The following is a 12380-nucleotide window of genomic DNA, read 5'->3' as shown; positions in this document are numbered from 1 at the left end:
CTGGGCCGCACCCCTCCACCTGGCGGGGGAAGGGAGCTCGGGGCTGGGGGGCTGGGTGCGGGAGGGATTTGTGATGGGGGGTGAAGGGGTGGGCTGGGGTGCCTGGGCGGGGCCGAGTGGCTCCGCCTCTTTGCATAGCACTGCCCCCCTCCCCCACTGTGCGTCGGTCACGTCCTCTCCCCTGCGTTTTCTCGTCTGCTGTCCCCAGGGCTCCTGGCCGCCTGGCTTCAGGAGTGACCCCCCCCCCCCCCGAAAAGTCCATCTCCCCCCTGCCCTGCCCTGCCTGCCTCCAGGGGCCAGGTGCCCAGAGGGAGTGACCACAGCAGGAAGCCATCAGCAGCGTGGGGGGGGGCTGTGAGCGGGGTGACCAGGTGGTGGGCTGGGCTGCGAGGGGGGAGGGGGTCCTGAGTGGGGTGACGGGGGAGGGGGGGGGGGGGGGGAGGGGGTCTGGCTGGGGGGGGCTGGGCTGTGAGGGGGGGGGGGCTGGGCCGGGGGGGGAGGGGGTCCAGGGTGGGAGGGGGCCCTGAGCGGGGTGACGGGGTGGGAGGGGGCTCTGAGGGGGGGGGCTGGGCCAGGGTGGGAGGGGGCCCTGAGCGGGGTGACGAGGGGGGGGGGTGGGAAGCAAGGGGGGGGCTTGGGCAGGGTGGGAGGGGGCCCTGAGCGGGGTGACGAGGGGGGGGGGGGGCTGGGCCAGGGTGGGAGGGGGCCCTGAGCGGGGTGACGAGGGGGGACTCTGAGGGGGGGCTGGGCAGGGTGGGAGGGGGCCCTGAGCGGGGTGACGAGGGGGGGGGGCTTGGACGAGGGGGGGTGGGAGGGGGCCCTGAGCGGGGTGACGAGGGGGGAGGGGGGGCTGGGCCTGGGAGGGGGGGGCTGGGCCAGGGTGGGAGGGGGCCCTGAGCGGGGTGACGGGGGAGGGGGGGGGGGGGCTGGGCCAGGGTGGGAGGGGGCCCTGAGCGGGGTGACGAGGGGGGGGGGCTGGGCCAGGGTGGGAGGGGGCCCTGAGCGGGGTGACGAGGGGGGGGGCTGGGCCAGGGTGGGAGGGGGCCCCGAGCGGGGTGACGGGGGAGGGGGGGGGGGCTGGGCCAGGGTGGGAGGGGGCCCTGAGCGGGGTGACGAGGGGGGACTCGGGGGGGCTGGGCCGGGGGGCGGGGTGACGGGGCAGGGTAGGCTGTTGCTAGGGCAGGATTCGTGCTGACGCTGCCCGGTGCTAGTGGGTGTAGCTGGGGGGTCAGACGAGCCCCCCCCCCCCGGGCTCTGGGGCCGGGGGGTTCTTTGTTTGCTCGTGGCCGGCGGGGACTGGGGGGCTGGCCTGGCGTGAGGCGCTGCTGGCCCAGACCCCCAGCTCGCCCGCTGTGCTGGGCCGGGCACCTCGCTCGCCTCCTTGCAGGGCCTCGGGGCCGGGGGAGCGTTGCCCCTGGGGGGCAGGGCTCCCTGGCCCCATGGGCGTCCCCCAGAGCAGCTGCCTTGGGCGGGGGGAGTGGCATGTCAGGAGCGGGGTGGGGCCTGCCCCATGGCCCGAGGGGAGAGACGTTCGCCTCCGGGCTGTGCCTGGCGCTGCTACTGGGAGTGAGAACAGCCCAGGGCCTCGCGGCCGGAGCCAGGCCCGCACGCCAGAGCCGCCGGCCCCCGCCAGCCCCGGAGGCAGGGCAGCTCTGTGGCCGTGGGGCAGGACCCCTGCACGCGGGCGAGTCCCGAGGCGGGTCCCTGGTGCTGGACACTCGCCCTCGTGCACCCTGCTTCCGGATGGTCCCATGTGGCAGGGCCCCCCTTTGCTGCCCCCCAGGGCCGCTCGGCCGGGCGCCGCCCCACAGAGCAGAGGCCGGGCCAGCGGGCAGGAGCCTCTGTTGGGGGCCGGGCCCCATAGCCCTGGTCTGCAGGGACCACCAAGGGCACATGGGGCGTCTGGTACCGACTCCCCCGGGCATTGCCCCGATTGGCAGCCTGCTGCCCCCAGGCCAGGGCGGGTGGATCCTTGTCCCAGCCCTCCCGGCTGCGGCCAGTGGGGGCTGCCTGGCTGGTGCCCGGGGGCCCCAGGAACACGAGCCCTGCCGGGCGGGCCCCCTGGCTGTGGCCGAGCTCGATGTCGCCCTTTTCCCAGTCCTCTCAGCAACGGCCGGAGCTCCCCTGCACCCAACCCCCAGGGAAACTGAGGCACGTGCTATTCCTGCGGCAGGCCTGCTCTGTGGGGCAGGGCTCTGGCTGGGGCAGGGGCCTGACTCGCCTTGCCACCCCCGCTTGGGACCGGGACGGCCAGCTGCCCTGACCCAGCGGCACCAGGAGCGGAACTAGCCGCTGGCCCGTTCTCCCCGGCTCCTCCTGAGCTGGCAGCCCCCGCCAGGCTGCTCCCAGGCCTCTGCCTCCAGCCCCATGGGAGCCCCCGAGGCGGCTGCCAGGGCGCGGGACCAGGCGTGGGGCGACTGCCCTGCCCTGCCCCAGCCCCGGCCCCGGCCCCGCTCGGATCCCGTAGGCGCCAGGGTGTGTCCCTGGCCTGGGCCGAATCCCTGGGCCCCGGCCCTGTCCGGCAGGGGGGCTGCTCGCTCGGTGCCCTGGGAGTCCCGGCTCTAGAGGGGGCGGTGCCCTGGAGCCAAGGTGCCAGTGCTGCGCAAGCGGCTTTTCTGCCCCTTGGGGGGCGGGGGTTTTGCCCACAGAGACGCTGGGGCCCATTGGGTGAGTGGGTGGGGCTGGGCTGTGCCTCCCGAATAGGGGCCCCTGCTATAGGATGGGGGGCCCTGGGATGGGGGGGCTGGTTCTGGGCCCCAGGGGAGAGAGTCCGGAAGTAGCAGTGGGGCGCTGCCATGGAGGGGGCGGTGCTGGATGGGGAGGTCAGTGCAGGCTGGGGGGTAGGGAGGTGGAGAGGAGGGCTGGGGGGTGGGGAGGCCGGGCGCAGAGCCAAGCCAAGGGGCTGGCGCTGCCCTGCTGGGGCTGTGGTTTGGCGCGGGAGCCGCTGTTTGTGTCACGAATGAAAGGAATCGTTTCGGAAACATTCCGTCCCTGCAGCCCAGGGCGGGCGGCTGGCGCCGCGGGTTAACCCCCCGTGTGCCGCAGTCCGGTGCCGTGTGCTCGGGGCCCTGGGGTGGGCGGCTGGCGCTGCAGGTTAACCCCCCGTGTGCCGCAGCCCGGTGCCGTGTGCTCGGGGCCCTGGGGCGGGCGGCTGGCGCTGCAGGTTAACCCCCCGTGTGCCGCAGCCCGGTGCCGTGTGCTCGGGGCCCTGGGGCGGGCGGCTGGCGCTGCGGGTTAACCCCCCGTGTGCCGCAGCCCGGTGCCGTGTGCTCGGGGCCCTGGGGCGGGCGGCTGGCGCTGCGGGTTAACCCCCCGTGTGCCGCAGCCCGGTGCCGTGTGCTCGGGGCCCTGGGGCGGGCGGCTGGCGCCGCGGGTTAACCCCCCGTGTGCCGCAGCCCGGTGCCGTGTGCTCAGGGGCCCTGGGGTGGGCGGCTGGCGCTGCGGGTTAACCCCCTGTGTGCCGCAGCCCGGTGCCGTGTGCTCGGGGCCCTGGGGCGGGCGGCTGGCGCTGCAGGTTAACCCCCCGTGTGCCGCAGCCCGGTGCCGTGTGCTCGGGGCCCTGGGGTGGGCGGCTGGCGCTGCGGGTTAACCCCCCGTGTGCCGCAGCCCGGTGCCGTGTGCTCGGGGCCCTGGGGTGGGCGGCTGGCGCTGCGGGTTAACCCCCCGTGTGCCGCAGCCCGGTGCCGTGTGCTCGGGGCCCTGGGGTGGGCGGCTGGCGCTGCGGGTTAACCCCCTGTGTGCCGCAGCCCGGTGCCGTGTGCTCGGGGCCCTGGGGCGGGCGGCTGGCGCTGCGGGTTAACCCCCGTGTGCCGCAGCCCGGTGCCGTGTGCTCGGGGCCCTGGGGCAGGCGGCTGGCGCCGCGGGTTAACCCCCCGTGTGCCACAGCCCGGTGCCATGTGCTCGGGGCCCTGGGGTGGGCGGCTGGCGCTGCGGGTTAACCCCCCGTGTGCCGCAGCCCGGTGCCGTGTGCTCGGGGCCCTGGGGTGGGCGGCTGGCGCTGCGGGTTAACCCCCCGTGTGCCGCAGCCCGGTGCCGTGTGCTCGGGGCCCTGGGGTGGGCGGCTGGCGCTGCGGGTTAACCCCCCGTGTGCCGCAGCCCGGTGCCGTGTGCTTGGGGCCCTGGGGTGGGCGGCTGGCGCTGCGGGTTAACCCCCTGTGTGCCGCAGCCCGGTGCCGTGTGCTCGGGGGCCCTGGGGCGGGCGGCTGGCGCTGCGGGTTAACCCCCCGTGTGCCGCAGCCCGGTGCCGTGTGCTCGGGGCCCTGGGGCGGGCGGCTGGCGCTGCGGGTTAACCCCCCGTGTGCCGCAGCCCGGTGCCGTGTGCTCAGGGGCCCTGGGGTGGGCGGCTGGCGCCGCGGGTTAACCCCCCGTGTGCCGCAGCCCGGTGCCGTGTGCTCAGGGGCCCTGGGGCGGGCGGCTGGCGCTGCAGGTTAACCCCCCGTGTGCCGCAGCCCGGTGCCGTGTGCTCGGGGGCCCTGGGGCGGGCGGCTGGCGCTGCAGGTTAACCCCCCGTGTGCCGCAGCCCGGTGCCGTGTGCTCAGGGGCCCTGGGGCGGGCAGCTGGCGCTGCAGGTTAACCCCCCGTGTGCCGCAGCCCGGTGCCGTGTGCTCGGGGGCCCTGGGGCGGGCGGCTGGCGCTGCGGGTTAACCCCCCGTGTGCCGCAGCCCGGTGCTGTGTGCTCGGGGGCTCTGGGGCGGGCGGCTGGCGCTGCGGGTTAACCCCCCGTGTGCCGCAGCCCGGTGCCGTGTGCTCGGGGGCCCTGGGGCGGGCGGCTGGCGCTGCAGGTTAACCCCCTGTGTGCCGCAGCCCGGTGCCGTGTGCTCGGGGGCCCTGGGGCGGGCGGCTGGCGCTGCGGGTTAACCCCCCGTGTGCCGCAGCCCGGTGCCGTGTGCTCAGGGGCCCTGGGGCGGGCTGCTGGCGCTGCAGGTTAACCCCCCGTGTGCCGCAGCCCGGTGCCGTGTGCTCAGGGGCCCTGGGGCGGGCGGCTGGCGCTGCGGGTTAACCCCCCGTGTGCCGCAGCCCGGTGCCGTGTGCTCAGGGGCCCTGGGGCGGGCGGCTGGCGCTGCGGGTTAACCCCCCGTGTGCCGCAGCCCGGTGCCGTGTGCTCAGGGGCCCTGGGGCGGGCGGCTGGCGCTGCGGGTTAACCCCCCGTGTGCCGCAGCCCGGTGCCGTGTGCTCAGGGGCCTAGCCATGGGAACAGGCCTCTCCCGTTGGACTGAGAGTTACTGTAGGGCCTGGCCCAGGGCCCCTCCCGCCCAGTGCCTGGACAGAACTTTCCCTGGTGCCCACATGATGCCAGTCAAGACAGCGGCACAGCCTGGCCCTCCTCTCCACCCTGCTGCCAAGCAATTCCCAGCCCAAGGAGCAGCCTGGACCTGAGCAGGGTCGTTAACGAGCAGTCGAATAGTCGGGAAGCCGAGACTTGTTGGGTGGTCAAGTCAACTAGTCGCCTCCCCCCCCCCCCCGCTGCCTCTACATGAGAGGACTTAACATCTGGTTCCCTGCACCGTGTCTGCAGTGAGGGGGAGGGGCAGAGGTGCAGCGGGGAGCCTGCTCGTACCAGGTCCTGAGCGCTGCGCCTCTGCCTTTGAAAGAGCCTCCCCCCTTATCGACTAGTCGCTTAGCTGATTAATCGAAATGTAGCATCCCTAGCCCTGAGGCTTGTCTCGTGCTCTTGAACCCAGTCATCTCTCCCAACATCCTCTGGCGAGGAGTTCCACAGGTTGACTGGGCGCTGTGTGAAGAAACACTGCCTTTTCTTTGTGTTAAACCTGCTGCCTCTTCATCTCAGTGGGTGACCCCGGTTGCTGTGTTATGGAATCAACCTTTCCCTATTCCCTGTCTCCACACCAGCCCTGATTGTACAGATCTCTCTCCCACCCCCTCCGTCTCCTCGTTTCTAACCCGTCTTTTCATCTCTCCGTGCTGGGCAGGGGCTGGGCTCAGTGCCTCTCTAGGTCCCACCCAGCCCTAGGTCCCTTTCCGCCCCCTTTGCGAGTCCGATGTGTCGGCGTGGGGCGCATCTGTGCAGGGCGCAGGCTGTGGGTGCCCCATGGCTGCAAGGCAAGACAAGGCAGCAGGATAGTCTCGGTCTTACCCCCGTCCCTCTCCTGCTGCCCCGCAAGTGGCTGCGCAGGGCCCTGGCTCCTCTCCCGCGTGAGCCCGTGTGCCTGGCGGCGCCTGTGTGCAGCCGGCCTGGGGCTCCCCGGCGTGGTTCTTGGCGCGGCTCAGCCCTGAGTTCCAGCTCCCTGGGTGGGTGAGACCCTGCGCGGCCGGCCTGGGCCTGACCTGACTGGCCAGACTCTCTGCAAGCTGCCCGTTGGCAAGGAGCAGGCACAGCCAGGCCCCTGGCATGGGTACCTGCCCCCCCCCCCGAGCCGGGGGCCAGGCGGCTGCACAGATGCGAGGTGGGGCCAGCAGGCAGGGCAGCTGGCAGGGGATGGGGATCGGGTGCTGCTGGCGGGGGCTGCCGCTGGCCTTGCCGGCACCAGGGACAGGGGCGTCCTGCCCGCTGGCCTGGGCTGCTTCATGTGGGACGTCCCCAGGATCTCCCTGGGTCTCTCCCCGCAGCAGAGAACCTGGTTCTGTCCCCGCCACGATGCCCCTATGGATCTTACCGGGAGGTGCCAGCGGGTGGGTGGTGCCATGGGTGGTACTGCCGGGCCCTGGGTCTGGCTCCTGGGGGTGCAGTGGGGCCTGGCCCCCAGGGGTGCAGTGAGCTGCCTTCGTGCAGTGGGGCCCGGGCCTGGCCCCCGGCATGCAGTGAGCTGCCTTCGTGCAGTGGGGGCCGGGCCTGGCCCCCAGCGTGCAGTGAGCTGCCTTCGTGCAGTGGGGCCCGGGCCTGGCCCCCGGGGTGCAGTGAGCTGCCTTCGTGCAGTGGGGCCCGGGCCTGCCCCCCGGGGTGCAGTGAGCTGCCTTCGTGCAGTGGGGCCCGGGCCTGGCCCCCGGGGTGCAGTGAGCTGCCTTCGTGCAGTGGGGCCCGGGCCTGGCCCCCGGCGTGCAGTGAGCTGCCTTCGTGCAGTGGGGCCCGGGCCTGGCCCCCAGGATGCAGTGAGCTGCCTTTGTGCAGTGGGGCCCGGGCCTGGCCCCCGGGGTGCAGTGAGCTGCCTTCGTGCAGTGGGGCCCGGGCCTGGCCCCCGGCGTGCAGTGAGCTGCCTTCGTGCAGTGGGGCCCGGGCCTGGCCCCTGGGGTGCAGTGAGCTGCCTTCGTGCAGTGGGGCCCGGGCCTGGCCCCTGGGGTGCAGTGAGCTGCCTTCATGCAGTGGGGCCCGGGCCTGCCCCCCGGGGTGCAGTGAGCTGCCTTCGTGCAGTGGGGCCCGGGCCTGACCCCCGGGGTGCAGTGAGCTGCCTTCGTGCAGTGGGGCCCGGGCCTGGCCCCCGGCGTGCAGTGAGCTGCCTTCGTGCAGTGGGGCCCGGGCCTGGTCCCCAGGATGCAGTGAGCTGCCTTCGTGCAGTGGGGCCCGGGCCTGGCCCCCGGCGTGCAGTGAGCTGCCTTCGTGCAGTGGGGCCCGGGCCTGGTCCCCGGCGTGCAGTGAGCTGCCTTCGTGCAGTGGGGCCCGGGCCTGGTCCCCAGGATGCAGTGAGCTGCCTTCGTGCAGTGGGGCCTGGGCCTGGCCCCCGGGGTGCAGTGAGCTGCCTTCGTGCAGTGGGGCCTGGGCCTGGTCCCCAGGATGCAGTGAGCTGCCTTCGTGCAGTGGGGCCCGGGCCTGGCCCCCGGGGTGCAGTGAGCTGCCTTCGTGCAGTGGGGCCCGGGCCTGGCCCCCGGCGTGCAGTGAGCTGCCTTTGTGCAGTGGGGCCCGGGCCTGGCCCCCGGCGTGCAGTGAGCTGCCTTCGTGCAGTGGGGCCTGGGCCTGGTCCCCAGGATGCAGTGAGCTGCCTTCGTGCAGTGGGGCCCGGGCCTGGCCCCCGGGGTGCAGTGAGCTGCCTTCGTGCAGTGGGGCCCGGGCCTGGCCCCCGGGGTGCAGTGAGCTGCCTTCGTGCAGTGGGGCCCGGGCCTGGCCCCCGGCGTGCAGTGAGCTGCCTTTGTGCAGTGGGGCCCGGGCCTGGCCCCCGGCGTGCAGTGAGCTGCCTTCGTGCAGTGGGGCCTGGGCCTGGCCCCCGGGGTGCAGTGAGCTGCCTTCGTGCAGTGGGGCCCGGGCCTGGCCCCCGGGGTGCAGTGAGCTGCCTTTGTGCAGTGGGGCCCGGGCCTGGCCCCCGGGGTGCAGTGAGCTGCCTTCGTGCAGTGGGGCCCGGGCCTGGCCCCCGGGGTGCAGTGAGCTGCCTTCGTGCAGTGGGGCCGGGGCCTGGCCCCCGGGGTGCAGTGAGCTGCCTTCGTGCAGTGGGGCCCGGGCCTGGCCCCCGGGGTGCAGTGAGCTGCCTTCGTGCAGTGGGGCCTGGGCCTGGCCCCTGGGGTGCAGTGAGCTGCCTTCGTGCAGTGGGGCCTGGGCCTGGCCCCCGGGGTGCAGTGAGCTGCCTTTGTGCAGTGGGGCCCGGGCCTGGCCCCCGGGGTGCAGTGAGCTGCCTTTGTGCAGTGGGGCCCGGGCCTGGCCCCCGGGGTGCAGTGAGCTGCCTTCGTGCAGTGGGGCCCGGGTCTGGCCTGGGGGCTCTACACACACAGGGGCACCGTGGCCAGGCTGGGTCTGTCTCACTGCCGGGCGGAGGGAGCTGTGCCCGGCCTGACGTGCTGCAAGGAGCTGGCGGGGCCAGCAGGAGGCACCGGCACAGTGTGAGCTGGGGGCCTGTTTGCCTGCTGGAAGCAGCAACCTGCCAAGTGAGCCGGGAGGGAGGAAGGAAGGGTCGTGAGAACAATGCAAATGAAAATTGGACGCGCTTCAGAGCGGTGCCCTGGGTTTCCGCTCTCCCAGGCTGGGCCGGTCCAGTGATCCCATCGAGAGTGGCAGAGAAGGCGGCTGTAGCACACATCACAGGCTAGGCCAAGTGGCAGACAGGGAGGGGGGGAGTCCTGAGGATAAGTCAAGCTGGGAGCTGTAGCAAATGGATAAGGGAAGCAAAGGACACAAGGACTGTCTGGCCGGCAGAGCGAAGGGCAATAACAGGAGACTAGAGAGAGCAAGCGAGTCTAACGGTGGCAGCGGGCTGGTTCTAGATGGGAAGGGAAAAGTCCTCGAGGAGGCCAGGAGTAGGCGCATGTGGTCTGGCGTGGGGGGATATGTTGTACTTAAAAGAAGTACTCGGGATCTTTTTCAGGGGGATAAGGCAACACGCCACATTTATTGATCACACAGAATAATTAACAGTTATCATATGCATCTGAGATATATATATGTCACTCATGCACACACACACACACACACAAGCACACTCCGTCTTGCTGTTGTTACCAACGAGTTGCTCCCCTTAACTGCACTGGCCAGGTGAGTTAGATGGGGGAGGGGTGGAGCCGGGCTTCTGCCGATCCGGATCGATGCTCCGGTGGTGACCAGACGAAACCCGGGGTCCTCTGCAAGACACCTCACTTTTCTAGCATCCCTCTCATATGCAAATCTATCCCAGATTCAAACTCTGGGTCTGTGTCCGCTGGTCCCTTTGTGCTGCAGCGAGGGGGTTTTCCAAACAAGGTGCCTGCTCTAAATCAGTCTGTCTGCTCTCCTTTCTTCAGCCCATTGACACCTTGGGTCTGGTTCCACCCCCCTTCAGCTGGGGCAGCTGTCTGGAGGGGCTGGGCTCCCGAGTCTTACCCATTCACACCTCGTCATTCCACAGGGCAGTTGAGTACAGAGGGGGGGGGAGTGGGGGAAAATCTTATTCTGCTCCAAGTTTTCTATCTAGGGTTCTAAGACAAAGTTATTTCAAGCAGCCCCTCGCACAAGCCTGAGCCTGCCCTGGGGCGGGGGGGGGGGGGGCTGTTTCTGGCTACATAGGATTATATTCTTAACAGTTCTAAGTTACATGGCCTAACACATTCTATTCTAAAGGGGCAATAAGAATAATAATAAATCTAAACACTTAAGTTGTGGGGAACAAATTCTGGGGAGTCACTTGCATGTGGGGGAATCCCACTTTCAATACATTGACATGTTATCCCTGCAGATGGACGCGCAGTCCTGGCCCACGTCCCTAGGGCCTCGGCCCTGCAGCTGCTGAAGGTGGAAAGCTCCCACCAGCTGGCCACGCCGCCTGCCTGCCGGGGGGGGGGGGGGGCTGGCAGGGCCGTTCGGAGCAGCACAGCAGAGGTTCCAGGTGTGTTGCCCACAGTTCAGCGGGCAAAGCGGATGCCCAGGTAGGGCCTGGCCACAGGGCGACGCGCGGCAGGCGGCTGAGGGACTTCGTGCCCATCTGGCGGGCGCCATGGAGAGCAGTCGGCCAGGCTGCCTGGAGAGGCGAGTTTGGCTGCTCCAGGTGACGCTGCGGCTGCTGGGACAGGTTCAGCTGGGCGCCCGGCCTGGCCCGCCGGCTACCTGCTCGGCTCCGCCTCCCTCGCCCAGGTTGCCCCCATGCCTGGTCTGGCTGGTGCCCGGCTCGGACGGCTGTGGCTTAGGGGCAGCAGTGGGCTCAGTGAACGTGGCTCCTCATGCCCGGGGCAGGCAACGGGCCGTGCAGCAGCAGGGACTTTGGCTCATGGCCTTGAGAGGAAACTGAGGCAGGGGAGCCAGGCCAGTGTGGCGGGCTGGGTCGCAGGCTGGGAAGGTGCCCCGCTGGGGCCGGGGTTCCCGTTGAGCAGAGACTGGCGCCCGGCTGCCCGCGAACGTGCTGGGCTTGGTCCCACATGCCCAGCGGGGGCCCCAGTGGGTCTGCAGGTCGGCTCCGCCCCCGGGCTGTGCAGAGGAAACCCGCCTGGGCCCGAGCTGCCCACTGTGGGCGGCTGACCCGGCCAGGCTGGAGTCTCTGGGCCCTGGGTTTGCGGCTGTGGGACCGACCAGGCCAGCCAAGGGCCCGTCAGCGCCGGGACGAGTGACACGGCGCTTTGCTAACGTAGAAATAGTGCGCTGGGAAAACACGCTCCCACCTAGAGCCAGCCACACGGAGACTCCCTCTGCCTCCTGCAGCTGCCCGGCCTGACGGCACCTGGCCCAGTGCGCGCCCCTCGCAGCCCCCGCGGCCTGGCACGGCCCTGGAACCCCCCCGCGGCCTGGCACGGCCCTGGAACCCCCCGCGGCCTGGCACGGCCCTGGAACCCCCCCGCGGCCTGGCACTCGCCCCTCGGACCCCCCCGCGGCCTGGCACGGCCCTGGAACCCCCCCGCGGCTTGGCACGGCCCTGGAACCCCCCCGCGGCCTGGCACTCGCCCCTCGGACCCCCCCGCGGCCTGACACTCGCCCCTTGGACCCCCCCGCGGCCTGGCACGGCCCTGGAACCCCCCCGCGGCCTGGCACTCGCCCCTCGGACCCCCCCGCGGCCTGGCACGGCCCTGGAACCCCCCGCGGCCTGGCACGGCCCTGGAACCCCCCCGCGGCCTGACACGGCCCTCGATCTCCCCCCCCCCCCGCGGCCTGGCACTCGCCCCTCGGACCCCCCCGCGGCCTGGCACTCGCCCCTCGGACCCCCCCGCGGCCTGGCACTCGCCCCTCAAACCCCCCGCGGCCTGGCACTCGCCCCTCGGACCCCCCCGCGGCCTGGCACTCGCCCCTTGGACCCCCCCACGGCCTGGCACTCGCCCCTCAAACCCCCCGCGGCCTGACACTCGCCCCTCGGACCCCCCCGCGGCCTGGCACTCGCCCCTCGGGCCCCCCCGCGGCCTGGCACGGCCCTGGAACCCCCCGCGGCCTGGCACGGCCCTGGAACCCCCCGCGGCCTGGCACTCGCCCCTCGGACCCCCCCGCGGCCTGGCACTCGCCCCTCGGGCCCCCCCGCGGCCTGACACTCGCCCCTCGGACCCCCCCGCGGCCTGGCACTCGCCCCTTGGAACCCCCCGCGGCCTGGCACTCGCCCCTTGGACCCCCCCGCGGCCTGGCACGGCCCTGGAACCCCCCCGCGGCCTGGCACTCGCCCCTCGGACCCCCCCGCGGCCTGGCACTCGCCCCTCGAACCTCCCCGCGGCCTGGCACTCGCCCCTTGGACCCCCCCGCGGCCTGACACTCGCCCCTCGGACCCCCCCGCGGCCTGGCACTCGCCCCTCGGACCCCCCCGCGGCCTGGCACTCGCCCCTCGGACCCCCCCGCGGCCTGGCACTCGCCCCTCGGGCCCCCCCGCGGCCTGACACTCGCCCCTCGGACCCCCCCGCGGCCTGGCACTCGCCCCTTGGGCCCCCCCGCGGCCTGGCACGGCCCTGGAACCCCCCCGCGGCCTGACACTCGCCCCTCGGACCCCCCCACGGCCTGGCACGGCCCCCGACCCCCCCCCCGCGGCCTGGCACTCAACCCCCCCCGCGGCCTGGCCCTGGAACCCCCCCGCGGCCTGGCACGGCCCCCGACCCCCCCCCCCCGCGGCCTGGCACTCGACCCCCCC

The sequence above is a fragment of the Pelodiscus sinensis genome, chromosome 2 (assembly GCF_052426305.1).
Source record: "Pelodiscus sinensis isolate ZL-2025 chromosome 2, ASM5242630v1, whole genome shotgun sequence".
In the NCBI taxonomy this organism is placed as follows: Eukaryota; Metazoa; Chordata; order Testudines; family Trionychidae; genus Pelodiscus; species Pelodiscus sinensis.
Note: the sequence above shows the minus strand (reverse complement) of the source record.